Source organism: Megascapheus bottae, chromosome 7 (assembly GCF_031878675.1).
Source record: "Megascapheus bottae isolate mThoBot1 chromosome 7, mThoBot2.hap1, whole genome shotgun sequence".
Taxonomy (NCBI): Eukaryota; Metazoa; Chordata; class Mammalia; order Rodentia; family Geomyidae; genus Megascapheus; species Megascapheus bottae.
The window spans coordinates 67,490,679-67,508,438 of record NC_143515.1 but is presented as its reverse complement, the minus strand read 5'-3'; the positions used below and the strand labels follow the sequence as shown (position 1 = coordinate 67,508,438).

General features: G+C 41.7%; 1 protein-coding gene across 1 annotated transcript in view; it reads right to left on the bottom strand.

Moving 5' to 3' along the window:
• Positions 1-17,760, bottom strand: part of Dtnb (dystrobrevin beta) — a 185,181-nt gene that overhangs the window by 100,610 nt on the left and 66,811 nt on the right.

Below are 17,760 nucleotides of genomic sequence, written 5' to 3'. Positions count from 1 at the left end.
TCTTTGTTCAGTAATTTTTTTAATCCATCGTGGGGCTTGAACTCTGGGCCTGGGTGTTGTCCCTGAGCTATTCAGCTCTAGGGTACCACCCTACTGGTTTTCTAGTTGTTAATTGGAGATGAGAGTCTCAAGGACTTTGGGGCCTGGACTGGCTTAGAACTTCGATCCTCAGATCTCAGCCTCCTGAGCCACTGCACCCAGCTTAAGCTTATTTCTTTAAATGTTTTAACCATACTAGCCTCTAATGTTCTTGGAATATTAAGCCTATTTTTATTCTATTGCATGTTCGCCGATTTACCTTCAGAGATTGATTTGTCATCGACTTTATTTTTGAAAGTTTACCTTTAACAGGGACTGTTTACAACCTGAACTACAGAAGGACTGTCTACAACACAGCTGTAGGAGGTCATGGAAAGGTGCACTTTCTGCACTGCCCAATACAGTATCAGCAGCCATACATGGTTACTGAACACTGACAACCTTGTTACTGTAACTGAAGAACTTACATTTGGTGCTGAGCTTGAATTCTGGGTCTCATCGCTCACCCTTCTTGCTCATAGCTGGCATGTGATCATTTAGGCCATGCCTCCAGCCCAGATGCTGCCTTGTAAACTCTTCTGTCCAGACTTAGAACCACAATCCTCCAGTTTCAACCTGAGCAGCTAGGATTGCACAGGTGTGAGCCACTAGGACTCTGATATTTTCTTTCATTTTAACTTAAATTAAATAGGCACATATGGCTAATGGCTACCATTTTGGACAGTGAAAGTGAGATTTCATTTTTCTGGTTAAATGCTTATACGTTATGTTTTTGGTTTGGGAATTTCCAATGCAATTTGGAAGTAGAAAGTTGGACTGGTATTTCTACCTAGGCTGTTGTTCAAGGTTAACTTTTTTCCTCTTGACAGAGCCTAAGTTACATATATTCTTTTGTACTGTGTCCGACTGAATTTGTAGATTTTTTTTTTCTAGCCCCTCATCTTAAGGAGTAGTTCTTCTGAAGTTGTAGCTTTTAAAATATTAGGTTTCGGGGCTGGGAGTTTGGCCTAGTGGTTAAAGTGCTTGCCTAGCATGCACGAAGGCCCGGGTTCGATTCCTTGGTACCACATACATAGAAAATAAGCCAGAAGTGGTGCTGAGGCTCAAGTGGTAGAGCTCTAACCTTGAGAAAGTCCAAGGACAATGCCAGGCCCTGAGCTCAAGCCCAGGACTGGCAAAAATAAATAAATAAATAAAAATAAAGGGCCGGGAGTTTGGCTTAGTGGTTAAAGTGCTTGCCTAGCATGCACGAAGACCCGGGTTCAATTCCTCGGTACCACATATAGAAAAAAAGCCGGAAGTGGTGCTGAGGCTCAAGTGGTAGAGCTCTAGTCTTGAGAAAGTCCAAGGACAGTGCTCAGGCCCTGAGTTCAAGCCCAGGACTGGCATGCATAAATAAATAAATAAATAAATAAATAAATAAATAAATAAATAAATAAATAAATAAAAATAAAAAATTAGGTTTCACAGCTTGATATGGCACAAGAACAGGCCGAAGACCAATGGAATAGAACTGAGGACCCAGATATTAACCCACAGACCTATGGCCACCTAATCTTTGACAAGGGAGCCAAAAAAATAGAATGGAAGAAAGACAGCCTCTTCAACAAGTGGTGCTGGCAGAACTTGTTAAGCACCTGCAGACAACTAAAGTTTGGATCCTTCTTTGTCACCCTGCACCAGGATTAACTCCAAATGGATCAAAGACCTCGAAGTAAAAGCAGATACACTGAAAACTTGACAAGAAGGAATAGGAGATACACTAGGTCTCCTTGACACAGGTCGAAACTTTCTTAATGAGGACCCAGAAACACAACAAATCAGAAAAAGTCTGGATAAGTGCCACTGCATTAGGCTGCAGAGCTTGTATATGGCAAAAGACATAGCTAGCAAACTAACTAGAAAGCCTACAGAGTGGGAGAAGATCTTCACTAACCATACAACTGACAAAGACCTCATATCTAAAACATATCAACAGCTCAAAAAATTGAATCACTCCAAAACTAATCTCCAAAGAAACAACCATCCTATTAAAAGATGGGCCACAGACTTAAAGAGAGTCTTCTCTGAAGAAGAAATGAGACTGGCCTATAGACACATGAAGAACATCTCTGGCCATAAAAGAAATGCAAATCAAAACAACTCTAAGATTCCACCTCAGTCCAGTTAGAATAGAATGGCCATGATCAAGAAAACTAATAACAATAGATGCTGGAGGGAATGTGGCCAGGAGGGATCACTACTACACTGTTGGTGGGAGTGCAAACTCGTTCAACCACTATGGAAAGCAGAATGGCAGTTCCTCAAAAGACTAAACTATGACCCAGCAATTCCACTACTTGGCATTTATCCAATCGTCCAGAAACAAGGACATACTAAATCCACTAGCACAACGATGTTCATTGCAGCACTGTTTACCATAGCAAAGATATGGAACCAACCCAGATGCCCTTCAGTTGATGAGTGGATCAACAAGATGTGGTACTTATACACAATGGAATTCTATGAAGCTGTCAGAAAGAATGACATCGCCCCATTTGTAAGGAAATGGAAAGACTTAGAAAAAATCATATTAAGTGAAGTAAGCCAGACTCAAAGGAACATAGGCTCAATGGTTTCCCTCATTTGTCATAATCAGTAGAAACTTTGGGCTCTCCTAGCAGAGATTTACAGTAGAACAAAACCTAGATACATAAGACCATATAGGATGACACTAAACGAAAGGACCTCCATGATATAGAAACAAAAGCCATATAGTGAATGATTGTTGTCCTTAATGTACTATGTGATCTCTCACCTCTTTTGCTGTTCCTTGGTTATATTGTTACAGTATTTCACCTTGTTATTTGATATATTGTATATATGTGTATTTGGTTATTTGAAATAGGATAGGGAAGGAGAGAAAACAAGATGAGGATCGGGGGTGGGGGGAGGGAAATGAAGACCAAGACATGAGAAAGGGTATCAATGTTTGTGAAGTAATGTACCTTCTATCTGGTGAATATAATGTAACCCTTGTATTAATTACAATAAAAAGTATATGAAAAAATATATTAGTTTTCAAAAAAAAGTTATACTCACATTAATGAACTTATAACAGATTTTCTGTATCATGAGGCTCTAAATCTAGTCTCTGTGGCATAAATCTAGTTCCCAGTCTGACTAAGTCCTGGACATCTCAGGTTTCATTTAAATCTGATAGGACTTTTTTCTAAGTTTTAATCAAGTTTATCTCTACAATGAAGTCTGGTTTAATCTGGTATACATATCATTGCTATTGGGGAAAAGAGGCTATAATTAATTATGCCAATCTATCAAGTTGCTAGAGTTAGCAGTTATGTTGGCACAACAAATAAACCTACAATTGTCTTAAATGCAAATGTACAACCAGGATAAATATCAATTGATTATGCTAAAGTTAACTTAATTGTTTCCTTTTCTTTTTTAAGGGGTGTTGTTGATATCAAGCCTTGAATTCTGGTCTTTGCTGTATCTACCTCTTCTGGGACACTTCTAATCCTCTCCCCCACTTTTTTTTTTTTTTGCCAGTCCTGGAGCTTGAACTCAGGGCCTGGGCTCTGTCCTTGAGTTTTCTCAAGGACAGCTGAATGTAGGATCAGGCTGACCCATGAATCTGGATCACTAAGTAAGATAACCACACAAAGAAATGAGCTGTCATGTATGAATGCCAAGCCTAACTTTGAGCTATATCGTTGATATTATGAATCACTCCCTGCTAAGACTTGATTATCAATGTAACACCTGACAGGTTCTTGTTTTCTAGAGACTATGTAAGACCAGAACGGAAAAAAAAAAAAAAAACAAAAAAAACCCCACTTTACACCAGACTATGCTCTCGGCTCCATCACCAAATATTTTCTGAGGTTTTGCTAGTTCCTGCTTTAGGAGAAAATTATGAAAGGTTTTTACATACAATATTCCTGATTTTTTTTTTGTGCCAGTCCTGGGGACTAAACTTAGGGCCTGAACACTGTCTTAAGCTTACAGCCTTAGGTTATAGTCTTGGGCTGTAGCCCTCCCAACCCCATCTATTACCTGTCTTGTCTTTTTCTTTTCTCATCCTCACCCCCTAATCAGGTATCCCGCCTTGCTACCCTGAACCACAGCATACCTTCTGGCTTTTTCTATGTATGTGGTACCAAGGAATCAAAACCAGGGCTTTGTGCATGCCAGGCAAACACTCTACCACTAGGCCATACGCCAGGCTCAACACTTCTAATCCTGTTTAAAGTTATTTTTCAGATAGGATCTCATGAGTTTTTTGTTTTAATTTTGTTGCCTGGGGATAGCCTGGGCTACAACAACTCTTCTATTTAACTGGGATGACATTGTATATATAAGCCAGTCTTGTTTGTTGTGATAGACTCTAACTTTTGCCAAAGCTGCCTCAATCATGACTCTCCTGATCTTTACTTCTTGAATAGTCAGGATTATAGGCAGGCACTACCAAATCCGGCTGGGTGTGTGCGTGTGCGTGTGCGTGTGTGTGTGTTAGTACTGGTGCAAGAAATCAGGGCCATGGGCTGTTGGTTGGCACTTGTATGCTTACAATTGGCACTCTACCATTTGAGCCATACTTAAAGAATCTGGAAAACTTGTCTGTCTAGGCTGTCTCTGAACTGGTGTGAGCCAGTTTTTATGGCTATATTTTCTTTTTCTTCCTTTCTTCCCTCCCTTCTTTTTTATTTTTTAGTTTTTGGGTGCTGTTCTGGGGCTTGAATTTAGGATCTGTGCACTGTTTCTGAGCTTTTCAAGGCTAGCACTCTACCACCTTGAACCACAGCATCACTTTTAGTTTTCTGGTGTTTAATTGCAGGTAAGAGTCTCACAGCCTTTCCTGCCCAGATTAGCTTCAAAACACAATCCACAGATCTCAGCCCCTTGATTAGCGAGGATTATAGGAATGAGCCACTGGTTCCTGGGTTATACTATATTCTTATAGAGCTTATAGTTTTCTTTTTCTGGTGCAACTACTTTGGCACTTTGTAATATTGGTTGGCTACGTTCCCAGTCTGCGCTCTGGAACAGATTGTACAAAATGAAAATTTTCTGTTCCTTGGGGGTTTAGGAGAACTTGTCTGTTAAACAGTCTTGGCTTATGCTTTCTTTGGGAGCCTACATCCTTAATTCTCATTCCAAGACTTTTAACTTATTTATGACCTATTGATTTTTTTTTTACTTCTTGTACTAAACTTGGGAGTATTTATTTTCCTAGAAAATTTGGCATCATTTTAGATTTTCCAAATCTTCAGCATAAAGTTGGGGGGGGAGCAAAACTGTTCTGTATCCAAATCCCTCTTGCAATTTCTGATACTTTTGAATTTTTCTAAGATAACACTTGCCACTAGGTTAGACCTATATTACTTTTTTTTTTTTAATGAAGAGTCAAACATAACTGGTAGACATCTGTCTTCAGAAACTAGAACACTTATTGCCCTTTGAAGAAAAAACAACTACTGTTCCAACAGATTCGACAATAGCCTTGGTATCTGTAACACTCAGAACAGTAATATCTTGTATTGAAGAGCAAATAGCTTCAGTCTTCCATTCAGAAAAAGAAATGTTGAATTTCAACACAAATGTACTGGCATTGCTAGGTATGCCATAGACAACAAATACAGAATGTATGGCTCTATCTATACCAAGTGTGAGAATAAGAGCTCCCGCCCCTCAAAGTATTGACAATTCCTACATTAAATGCCAGGAATTTAAGACTGAAAAGGTTGTGATGCCTACAGGCAAAAATAAAGTTTGAGACCAAGCCTTGACCTAATTGAGTTTTTTTTTTAAATAAGTTACAGATAGATGTACAACATTCCATAATATGTATATACCACAGTAGATTGAACCAAGCTAGGGGCCAGTGGCTCATGCTTGTAATCCTACCTACTCAGGAAGCTGAGATCTGAGGATCACAGTTCAAAGCCAACTGGGGCATGAAAGTCCGTGAGACTCTTATCGCCAATTAACCACCAGAAAACCAGAAATAGTGCTGTGGCTCAAACTGGTAGAGTACTAGCCTTGAGCTGAAGAGCTCAGGACAGCAACCAGGCCCAGAGTTCAAGCCCCTCAACAAAAACAAACAAAACAAAACAAAACACTGAACTGTTTACTGCTGATATTCCTCTTCCCCTTTTATTTAGCTTTCACAAATGATGCTGGTAGGAGACTCTCAAAACAGAAATCCTAGTAGATATGGTCTACCTGTTTTTCCAGGAGTACTCCCATTTGGAGAATTGTTCTATCAAATTGTTGTCCTTCACATTTCTAAATAAGAATCCTTGAGAATCTCCTTCTCTACACCATGACCAAAATTAAATATTATTAATCTCCTACATGTTTTGCAAGTAAGGTTGGCATAAAATAAACATGTTAGTGAAGTAATTTAAGGCCAGAATAAGTAAGAAAAGCCAATGTTCATTAAGCTCTTCAGTAAGGGTAGAATCTGTGCACCAGGTAATGGCACATAAAGAATAATGACATAATGTAAACTAACAATCTATTGGAATACACAGAGATGAACAGATTATCTAGTGCTGATTTTTACATGATTCTAATAAGTGCTTTGAAAGAGGTATTCAGTATGATATAGCAGACCAATAAGAAACTTCAGTTTAGCTGATCAAGAAAAGAAGCAATTGCTAAGGACACAGAGAAATGAGCAGGGGAAGGCTGGGAGGACAGGGAGGAGAAGCAATAAAGGCAGCTAGACCAGCAGATTCAAAAACATGAAAGAGAAAATACAGTGTGTCAGGCAACTACAAATAGTTTCATACTGTTGTAGTATGAACTGTGAGTGCAAGATATAAATAAAAATGCCATATCAAAGACGTAACTATAAAAGCTTTCAAAAGATTACTCTGCAAGATAAAACTTTAGTGTGTTTTAGGTCATCTTTGTTTTGGAAGTTACTTCTAGCTCTCTTGCATTGCGTAGCTATCTGCCGCTTAAATGTACTGACAGACTGCATGGTGAGAGAGAGTAAGATAGATCTGGGACCAATAATTCAGACTTGGGAAAAGCAGAGTACTCAAGTCTTAGGGAAGTGAACTAACTCACTGACAGCTAGGATCCCAAGAAAGGAAAGCTGAGCACTAGATGTGATGATATACATCTGTAATCCCAGCACTGGGAGGCAGAAGCAGGAGGATCACAAGTTTGAGCCAGCTTGGGCTACACAGAGACCCTTCCCTGTGGTGCCTCTTAGCTGGTGGCTTAGAAGCCTAGATTGCTCTCTGAGCTTCTGTGACCTTATGTGGCCAGGCACGTACACCCCTAGGAACACCTGGTGACCCTGTGCCTTCAGGCACGTTCACCCCTGGGAACGCCCAGCGAGATGGGCAGTCCGGAACCTGAGGGCACTTCCGCTGCAAGCAGGGGCTCTGGGAAACTCCCGGTAAGAGTGTATGTCTCAGGACACCTTTGGCTGATGGTTGCAACAGGAAGGCCCTACCTATTTGCTGATGGTGGTCTGAGGTGGCTGTGCTGCCAGGGGTGGTGTGCTGTATGTAAGTGACCACATTTTTAAATAAAGTTAGATCTGCACCTTGAGTCTGGTCTCCGGAGTCTGTGTTCCCTCTGTCGCCACTTCACCCCTCTCCCAAACATCCCAGAAGGACCCCGATGATGACACTTCCCAGTGCCTCCATGTCTGGTACACTCTCTCCAGTTCTACACCTTCACAAGCACTGAGTGCTACTGAACAAGCACCAGGCAAATATTCTCTGCCTGTCTGAATGCACCTGGGCTGTCACAAACACTGCCACAGGTCAGGAGAGAATGAAGCCAGCAGTCAACCGACAAAACTGCAGCAACAGAGACCCTCCCCCATTATTCTTCAGCCCTGCTCTGATGCAGTGTGTGTATTATTCTGAATATGAGACACTCCTAGGTACTCGTTTGAAAACAAAAAAAAGCAATTCCAGGGCAGCTAAGATTCCCAGGCCTGGGGGCCTAGGTATTTTATATAGTTAATAAGCAGTTCAAATGATTCCTTTTGGTCAGTTCTGGGCAGCAGCACTTTACAAATTCTTGGCAATACAAAGTGGTAAACAGAAAGAGATATAACTACTAGAATTAAGTTATTGTTTTCTAGAGGTGATATAATTATCAACCTACATATCCAAGAAAATGAACTAGAGGGCTGGGAGTTTGGCCTAGTGGTAGAGTGCTTGCCTAGCATGCACGAAGACCAGGGTTTGATTCCTCGGTACCACATACAAAGAAAAAGTCAGAAGTGGTGCTGTGGCCCATGTGGTAGAGCTCTAGCCTTGAGGAATGCCAAAGACAGTGGAGTCCAAGCCCCAGGATAGAAAGAAAGAAAGAAAGAAAGAAGGAAGGAAGGAAGGAAGGAAGGAAGGAAGGAAGGAAGGAAGGAAGGAAGGAAGGAGAGAGAGACAGAGAGAGAGAGAGACAGAGAGAGAGAGACAGAAGAGAGACAGAGACAGAGACAGAGAGACACACAGAGAGAGAGAGAGACAGAAGAGAGACAGAGACAGAGAGACACAGAGAGAGAGAGAGAGAGAGAGAGAGAGAGAGAGAGAGAGAGAGAGGGAGGGAGGGAGGGAGGGAACTAGAAATGATTAGAATTAGAACAGATTAGCATGACAAAAGAGGCAGAAAGACTTCAAGAAGGAAATACTAACGGGGTTAATACAGGAGATAGAAGCATGTACTGGAATGGAGAACTGTAGGAACTTATCTGTGTCTGGGGTGAGATGAGGTACAGGGCATCTTTAACCTACAACCAGTGGAGATGTCTGGGCAGAAACTATTACAGTACTAAAACAGCTTAGGAGGAAAAAAAAGGTTTATCACAGGTGATCCAAAGGTATCACAAATAAGTAAGTTACACAAGAATGTTTCACAATTGGACATGTTGTGGTCACTATATGGAGAGGAAATATAATGAATACACAATATACAGTTTCTAGATTTATTTAGCAAACGAATTCTCCCTAATCTGTTTCTCAGAAAGCCATACCCTTGCAGCAATAACCACTGATGTACTTGAGAAAACGTCAAGAGAAAGCAATTCACCCGGCCTGGTCACACAGGGCCCTGAGCTCCCCAAACATATGGAAGCAGGGAGGACACTTACTCTCCAAGCTCAGTTCTGGTGGCCACCTGGAAGAACCACAAAAATCTAACACCAAACAGAGGGCTGTGCATGCATGAGTGACGACAGATAAGGGAAATTGCTCATGTGAAGAATTGCTTTATTATGGCCATCCATCCCTGCAAAACTTTCCTGCTGTCGATGTGCTCCAAGAATTCTCAGGCTACAGTGAAAAAACCTGCCTGTTTCATGAACGACATACCCAATTCTTTCTTTGATAAGCATCCATCTTTAGAAACAGTTGGATCCATTTCAAATGTTCTGTTTTCAAACGCAGCCCTGTTACGGCTATAAATGGGTTTAAGGATAAATAGTGCAGCCAAAGACCACAGCAGAAACTGGATAAGGCTCAGAGACTGAGATGAGCAACATTTTAAACATCCCATGTTGATACATGGTGCCAGAATACCACTACCCTACTCCCTCAGATAGTTCTAGAAAGTACAGTTTCAGAGGAAGGCTTTGGGTCAATAGAGAAGTCTCACTGTGAACAGATTCTGTTCATCCTCTCACATGACCATGTACCTTACTAATCCCCAAATCCCAAAACCCTCCAACTGGGGTGGGAACATAAGAGTTCCAATTCTATATATTTAGAATTAGAACTGTTTGGTCTGTGTTTCATGATGTTTTCCAAAGTGACCACACAATATTATGTTTCCACCAGAAGGTGGGGATTATAATTCCTCTACATCTTTGTCAACACTTGTTACTGTCTTTTTTACTTAAACCACCTTGTGAATGTGAAGTAGCATATCATGTTTACTTGTGACATTCTTACTACGTAACGCAGGCTAGCCTTGAACCCAGGATCTTTCTGATTTAGACTACTGAGTGCCGAGATTACAGGTCTGAGTCACCAAGCTCAATATCTCATGTGTTTTTGATTTTCATTCTCCTAATATTGATGAACATCTCTTCTTGGGCTTACTGGCTATTTGCTTACCTTCTCTGAAGAAATGTGGGTTCAAATCCATTTCTCTCATTTATTCTTTTTTATTTTTTGGCACCAGTCCTAGGGCTTGAACTCAGGGCTTGAGCACTGTCCTTAGGCTTTCTTAAGGTGAGAGCTCTACCACTTGAGCCACAGCACCACTTCTGGCTTTTTCTATATATGTGGTACCGAGGAATTGAACCCGGATCTTCGTGCATGCTAGGCAAGCACTCTACCACTAGGCCAAACTCTCAGCCCCTCATTCTTTTTAAAAGTCATGGTTATCCAGGTGCTGGTGGCTCATGCCTATAATCATAGCTATTCAGGAGTCTGAGATCTGAGGATCCCGGTTCAAGGCTGGCCTGGGCAGGGAAATCCATGAGACTTTTATCTCCCAGGAACCACCAGAAAACCAGAATTAGCACTGTGGCTCAGAGTGATAAAGTGCTAGACTTGAGCAAAAGAGCTCAGCGACAGCCTACGGTAAAGTGCTAGACTTGAGCAAAAGAGCTCAGCGACAGCCTACAATGGTGCTGAATTCAAGCCCCATGACAAAAGGGGGAAAAGTCATGATTAATACCAGGAGTTGGTGGCTCATACCTGTAATACTCAGAAAGCTAAGATCTGAGGACCATGGTTTGAAGAATCAGCAAAGTCCATGAGACTCTTATTTCTAATTAACCACCAGAAGCCAGAAGTGAAATTGTGGGCCAAGAGTGCTAGCCTTGAAACTCAGGGACAGCACCCACACCCTGAGATTAAGCCTAGGACCTGTGCACATATGCACACACAAACATGGTAAAAAACCAAAACATAGAACAGGCTTCTCCTTGTAAAAATGCTCCTATCTGAGATGTGAGTAGAACTTAAGAACGTGAGAAGCCATTCCTCCTTTCAATTATGTTATGTTATACGGCAAAGGGGAGACTGCCCTTGGTGGGCTTGGTCTAAGCCAGTGTATCCTTTAAAAGCAATGTTTCTCTGGCAGGTTGCAGAAGAGTAAATTAGAGCAATGCACTCCAGCTTGTCTGGAAGAAAGTAAATGCCCACACTGCAAATCTTCTAAGTAAGCCATATAGAAAGGACTGTAAGCAACCTCTGGGAGCTGAAAGTCACCTTTCACTAGCCGCTAGACGGAAAATGGAGACTTCAGTTTCACAACTGCAATGAAATGGACTCTGCTTACAATGAATGAATTCGAAAAATTCCCAAATCTCAGAAATAATGACATTATAGCCTCAGCTGACTCCTTGATTTCAACTCAGTGAGGTGTGGAGCAGAAAATCCAGCCACATCATCCTTGTCTGGACTTCTGACTCACTGAATCAAGACCATCTATTTCTAGTGTTCAAAGCCACCAAGTCCACAGAACACCAGGGCAAGAGGCTAATCTGGTTGATGCATGTGGTCTCTGCACTCCTTTCATCCTCCTCCAGCTCATTTAGATGATCAGTCACATGGTCACCTCACCAATGAGTTCACCTCTGACCCTTAAATGTACACAGAAGGGACCCTTAAACAGCGGTGTCTGCTGGGCAGAAGTGTCAGAGAGGAGCCAGATCTCAGTGCAGACATGGAGAAAGAAATCCTGGAGAAGGAGTAGAAAGTGAGGAAGCTTGCCAACAGAGAGGATACTGCTGAGATGTGGGTGCAGGGGCTGTGGAAAACAGTGAGATAGCTTCTCCCAAGTGACTCTACCACAGACTCAGAGGCAGCAGCCAAAGGTGGACATAGCCTCAGCAGCTTTTCCTAAAAGGTACCAGGCACTGGGCCACAGGCCCAGGTTTCATAGATTTTGTCTTTAATTTCTTCATATGCATGTCTCATCTCCTGCTTGCTACAAGTGAGAATATTGCCTTGCACTTAAAAAAAAAATGTAACCCTCCTGCCTCGCTCCATACTAAGTTCAAAGCAGTTATTTAATTATAGCACAGACATTTAAAAAACTGGACAGAAATTTTAAAAACCTGGACAGAAGGGTGGACAGGAAGCATACCTTTCCTCATTGAACACATGTGAAATTATCTTTTAAGACTTCCAGTGATGCAAGGAGACAGAAGCTAGTCACAAATTAAGTACTTCTTCTGATAAGTATAAAACCATAATCTTAACCATTCTTGGTTTATAGCAACATGTTGTGCTAACTCATTCCAACAAACAGTTAATGTTGCTACCACTACTAATATCCCTAGACTCTACATATATAAGCTTCTCAATTAATATTTAACTAACATTTACTAAAAAGGGTCTGTTAAATCCATACTCCTCATTTTAGTAGATTTTGAAGGGTAACACCTTCAGAAGTGGAGTCTGCCATCTGCTGGAAGAAGGGTGAAATTTTCTTATCACCAACTTATTAAGCAAGTAGCTCTACTGTCTCTATGGTAGTGTGTTGGGATAATGCCACTCCTGGTTTTTCAGGTCTCCTTACCCTTCTGCATAGAGTAACCATGTAAGCATTGGACAGATTTACCTTTGTAAAGAGTAAGCTAGGATAGGCAGAAGTCTGAATGGAAGAAGAGAGGCAGGGAGTGAAGGAAGGAGTGGGCTTGAAACCCTTCCTGGCACATTAAGAAAAGCTTAAGAGGTTCCATTTGGGAAGATGTAAAGTTCTAGAGATGGACAGAAGTGATGATTGTACACTAGTGGGAATGTGATCAATGCTGGTAAACTGCACACCCAGAAAAGGTTAAAAAGGTGACTCTGGGGGCCTATTGGTAGAATGCTCACCTAGCATGCACAAAGGCAGTTCAATTCCTTGGTACCACATATACAGAAAAAGCCAGAAGTGGTGCTGTGGCTCAAATGGCAGAGCAAAAGTGTCCAAGAACAGTGCCCAGGCCAAGTTCAAGCCCCAGGACTGGCAAAAGGAAAAAAAATAAAGAAAAAGAAAGAACTGTGAATCTGATATCATACTTTACCACAATGGGAGAGACAAAGAAGAAAAAAGGAGGGGAGAAGAGAGAGAAGAAGGCTGACTGAGAAAATTAGAGAAGCAAGTATATCCAGATCAATAAAAATGAAGGTAAGGGTTTAAGACTGAAGTGGCTAATGAAAAATTTAAAAATACAACTAAAATAATGAAAAAAAATCCTTCAAATCTGAATCATTTAAGGATGGCAATATAAATCATATGCTTGTTGTTTTAATAAAGGCTCTTTTCCTAAGTACAGTTTAGCAGAAAAACACAAGATACTTCTGTGACCAAATTAACCTCTTACAGGAAGTCCTGCTTCTCTGTGAATACTGTATATATGTATTTCAAACTGATATTGTGGCAAGAATTGACCACAGTACAGCCTCCCATCCCTTGGGCTCCAGCAACATGATGCTCTCCGCTCCTTGCCTGGCTGTTTGAGCGACTCCTGATTTCACTCCAAGTAGAAGTCCTTACAACACTTGACAAGGGACTAGTAGGTGCTTTGACCTCCTCTCTCTCCTGAGAGGCTCCGTGGCTCATTCTACCATGGCTGCATTGGCTTCCTCAATGTTCTCTGTGTTCACACGCACACTCCTGCCCAAGGGCCTTAACACTGAATACTCAAGCTGTTTTCCAGATGTCTGCTGGCAGCCATCTAAGTCTTTTTCCAAGTCTCACTTTTCTAACAATACCTACATGACTTCTGTACTCAATCTCTAGTGGTCTCATCTCTATTCCTGATTAATCATCCTTCACTTTAAAAAAAAAATCATCCTTCACTTTGATATGATTTTTTTTTTTTTAAGTCACAGACTTGGCAGAGGGGCTCTGCTCTATTTCACTCTCTCAGAAGGAGTTTCCTTCCATTAAAGGGTTCCTGTATCCACTAGTTCCTTTGGAGACATTTCCAATGGACCAATGATATCAGCAGGGGAAGGAGAGAGGCAGAGAAGATAGAGAAAGCACACCAAATTTAAACTCTCTAGACTGAGAACTCGTGAGATGCCAAGTGTTAGGTCTGCCTGGGAGAAATGATTCCTTCCCCTGGCGTTCTCCTGTGCACGTTGGAAATCCCCACCCAGACTGTAACCTCGGCAACTGGCATGTCTGGAAGTAGTGGGAGGTCCCCCAGTCTGAAGTATTTCTTCATCCTCTGAGGTCACATCCACTTCCGCTGTGGCCATACTCCTCCTCCTATATAATTTCTCACTTCTGGCCATAAGGCCTTCTTCTTCTGCCTGACTCCATCTTGTGCAGCTATAGGTCTGTTTTCTCTCTGTCTCTCTCTCCCACTCTCAATAAACCTTCACCTCTTAAACTGCATGGAGTTTCCTTTCAGCAAACCTTACACCAAGGTCATATGTGACTCTATCCAGGAAGAAAAGTTAAATACCGATTTAGTAAGCACTTTCACCATCAAGAATCATTCTGCTCCCTTTTTCTATACATAGAGTACAGTCAGCTCCTCCCACCAAAAAGAAATGCTGCTATCCACCAAGCTAAATATCCAGGATCTCTGGACATGGCACAGTCTTCCTCAGAATAATAAGACAAGTTTATGAACTAAAATGGCCTTCCTTTCCCAGTCTCAATATCAGATGGAAGGCAGAGTCCAGAGGATCTTCCCTATATCAGCCTGGCTGAGTAGGCTCTAGCATGGACTCCTGCTGAGCTCTTCAGTCTTCACAACACACTCACCAGCCCAGCCAGGGCAAGTGCTCAGTTTTTGTTTGTTTGTTTGTTTGTTTTTGTTTTGCCAGTCCTGGGGCTTGAACTCAGGGCCTGAGCACTGTCCTTGGGCTTTCTCAAGGCTAGAGCTCTACCACTTCAATCACAGTACCATTTCCAGATTTTTCTATATATGTGGTATTGAGGAATTCAACCTAGTCCTCATGCATGCTAGGCAAGCACTCTATACAAACTCTCAACCTCAATTGCTCAGTTTTTCCAAGTGGTATACAGCTCAAATAGTCAAAAGTGTTTTAACCAGTCCTAGGCTTGAGCACTGTCCTTGGACTTTCTCAAGGCTAGAGCTCTACCACTTGAGCCTCAGCACCACTTCCGGCTTTTTTCTATGTATGTGGTGTCGAGGAATCGAACCCGGGTCTTCATGCATGCTAGGCAAGCACTTTAACCACTAGGCCAAACTCCCAGGCCCAATAGTCAAAAGTTTTATCTGTCTAGGCTCATGGATTCTTTGCCAGTATCAGACACTTGGTAGGCCTTTGATCTGTTCCTTTCCCATCAGATCTATGTGCCAATAACTACACAGTTCTTTCCTGGACATAGCTCTCAAGCCTTGCTTTCATTTTTTCCTTCATGCCTCTGGCTTTTAACTAACAGAAGCCACCTGGAGGCCACATGAAACAAAGCCCCAACTTTGGGTGTACAACAGAGTCACTTGACAACTTTAAAAACATCTATGTCAGGGCTAGGAAAGTGGCCTAGTGGGAGAGTGCTTGCTAACATGCTTGAAGCTCTGGTTTTGATTCCACAGTACCATATAAACAGAAAAGGCTGGAAGTGGTGTTGTGACTCCAGTGTTAGAGTGCTAGGCCTGAGTAAAAGAAGCTCAGGGACAGCGCCCAGGCTCTGAGTTCAAACCCCAGGACTGCCCAAAAAGAAAGAAAAATAAAAGTTTATGCTAGGGTTCTCGGACCTCTAAATAATAAATCAGAAGCTTTGCAGGTGAGTTCACGGTGGTTCTAATAGGCAGTCACAAACAAAAACCCATGCACTAGGTCTGATCCTCACTTCAGGACTAGTCACTTTGCTTTTATCATTGCTTAAAGGTATTCTCAGCTCTCAGCTCTTACTCTAAAAGAGGCTGGTCCAGAAGCAGTCTGTTTCTCTTTTCACTGTCAGAAAGTTCCTCTATTCCCTTTTTGCTTACAAAGTAGCTAATTCTTTTCTAAGCTCATCTCTTTCTTATTAAAAACAAACAAACAAACAAAAAAAAACCCTACCTTCTTTCTTGTTCACAGAATCAATCTCTGATCCTTTCTAGCATGTGACTCCATTAGGGGGAGGCTGCCTTCCAAGTAATCACAGATGATAAATTTGTCACATTGGTCACCACTGTATAATGTGTTTCTGGCTTTCTGATTTGTTTCAGGTCATCAGTATGCTACCTGACTGTGAAGCCCATGCCACACAATTTTTTTTTTTTTTTTTTTACCATTCTGGGGCTTGAACTCAGGGCCCGGGCATTGTCCTTGGACACTTTTTGCTCAAGGCTAGCAATCTGCCACTTGAGCCAGCTTTTCCCAGGTATGTGGTACCAAGGGCTTCATATATGCTAAGCAAGCCCTGTACCACTAGGCAATGCTCCCAGCCCAATGCCATTCATTTTAGTGCTTCCATGAACTGTACTTCGGTACTAACTGCTATAACCAAAACTAAAACTTCACAAAGTGTTTTGATTGGGTTTTTATGATTCTGAGGACTGAACCCAGAACCTAATGCATGCCAGACAAGCATTCTACCTGAGCTATATCCTTTGTCCTTTTTAATTGTATGCATGTGTGTGTGCGTGTGCATGTGCACGCGTGTGTGTTATTACTTATGTGAGCACACATGTTTACATGTGATCATGCCATTTCTGAAGCTGGATGCTGTCCTTGAGCTTTTTCACTTAAGGCTGGTTCTCTACCACTTGAGACACCTTCTGGCTCTTTGTAGATTAATTGGAGGTAAGAGTCTCATGATTTCCTACCTAGGCAAGCTTCAAATTCCGATTCTTAGATCCCAATTTCATGAGTACCTAAAGTGGTGCTATGGCTCAAAAGCAAAAACAAAAAAGCACATTTATTTTCTTGGTCGGGAGCATGGTCTAGTGGTAGAGTGCTTGCCTAGCATGCATGAAACCCTGGGTTTGATTCCTCAGTACCACATACACAGAAAAGGCTGAAGTGGTGCTGCAGCTCAAGTGGTAGAGCACTAGCCTTGAGAAAGCCCAAGGACAGTGCTCAGGCCTTGAGTTCAAGCCACCGGACTGGCAAAAAAAACAAAACAAAACCATTTATTTTCTTTAATCCCTGAAATGAGCTTACTAGTTTTTTGTTTTGTTTTTTTTTTAAATTTTAAGTGGAGGGGGAAGCCCTTTAATTATTATGTTTTTTAATACTTGATCTCAAGCATAAGAATCTGAATTCTAGCCGATTGGTAGCTCATGCCTATAATCCTAGCTATTCAGGAGGCTGAGATCTGAGGATCAAGGTTTAAAGCCAGCCCAGGCACAAAAGGACCTGAGATTCTTATCTCCGTCAAATCTCCAGAAAATGGGAAGTAGGGCTTAGCTCAAGGGTAGGGCGGTAGCCTTGAGCTGAAGAGCTCAGGGACAATGCCAGGCCCAGGGGTAGGGTGGTAGCCTTAGGGACAGTGCCCAGGCCAAGCTCAGCCCCATGACCCACAAAAAAAAAAAAAAGAATCTGAATTCTTATATTCTGGCCTACATATCCTTCTATTATTTAGCACATCAACCAACTATCAATCAACCAAAACAAAAGCAAGGTTTTAAAACAAAGGTCAGAGTAACTTTCGAGAAACAAAAACATGCCATTTCTCCACAAAAGAAAAATAACTAATAATAAACGCAGTACATGATTTACAACCACTAGAGGAAAAAAAGATAACTCCACCTAAATACTGTTTTTTAAAAAAAGTACTTCTGTGAGCTGGGCACAGTGGCTCACTCCTGTAATTCCAGCTACTCAGGAGGCTGAGATC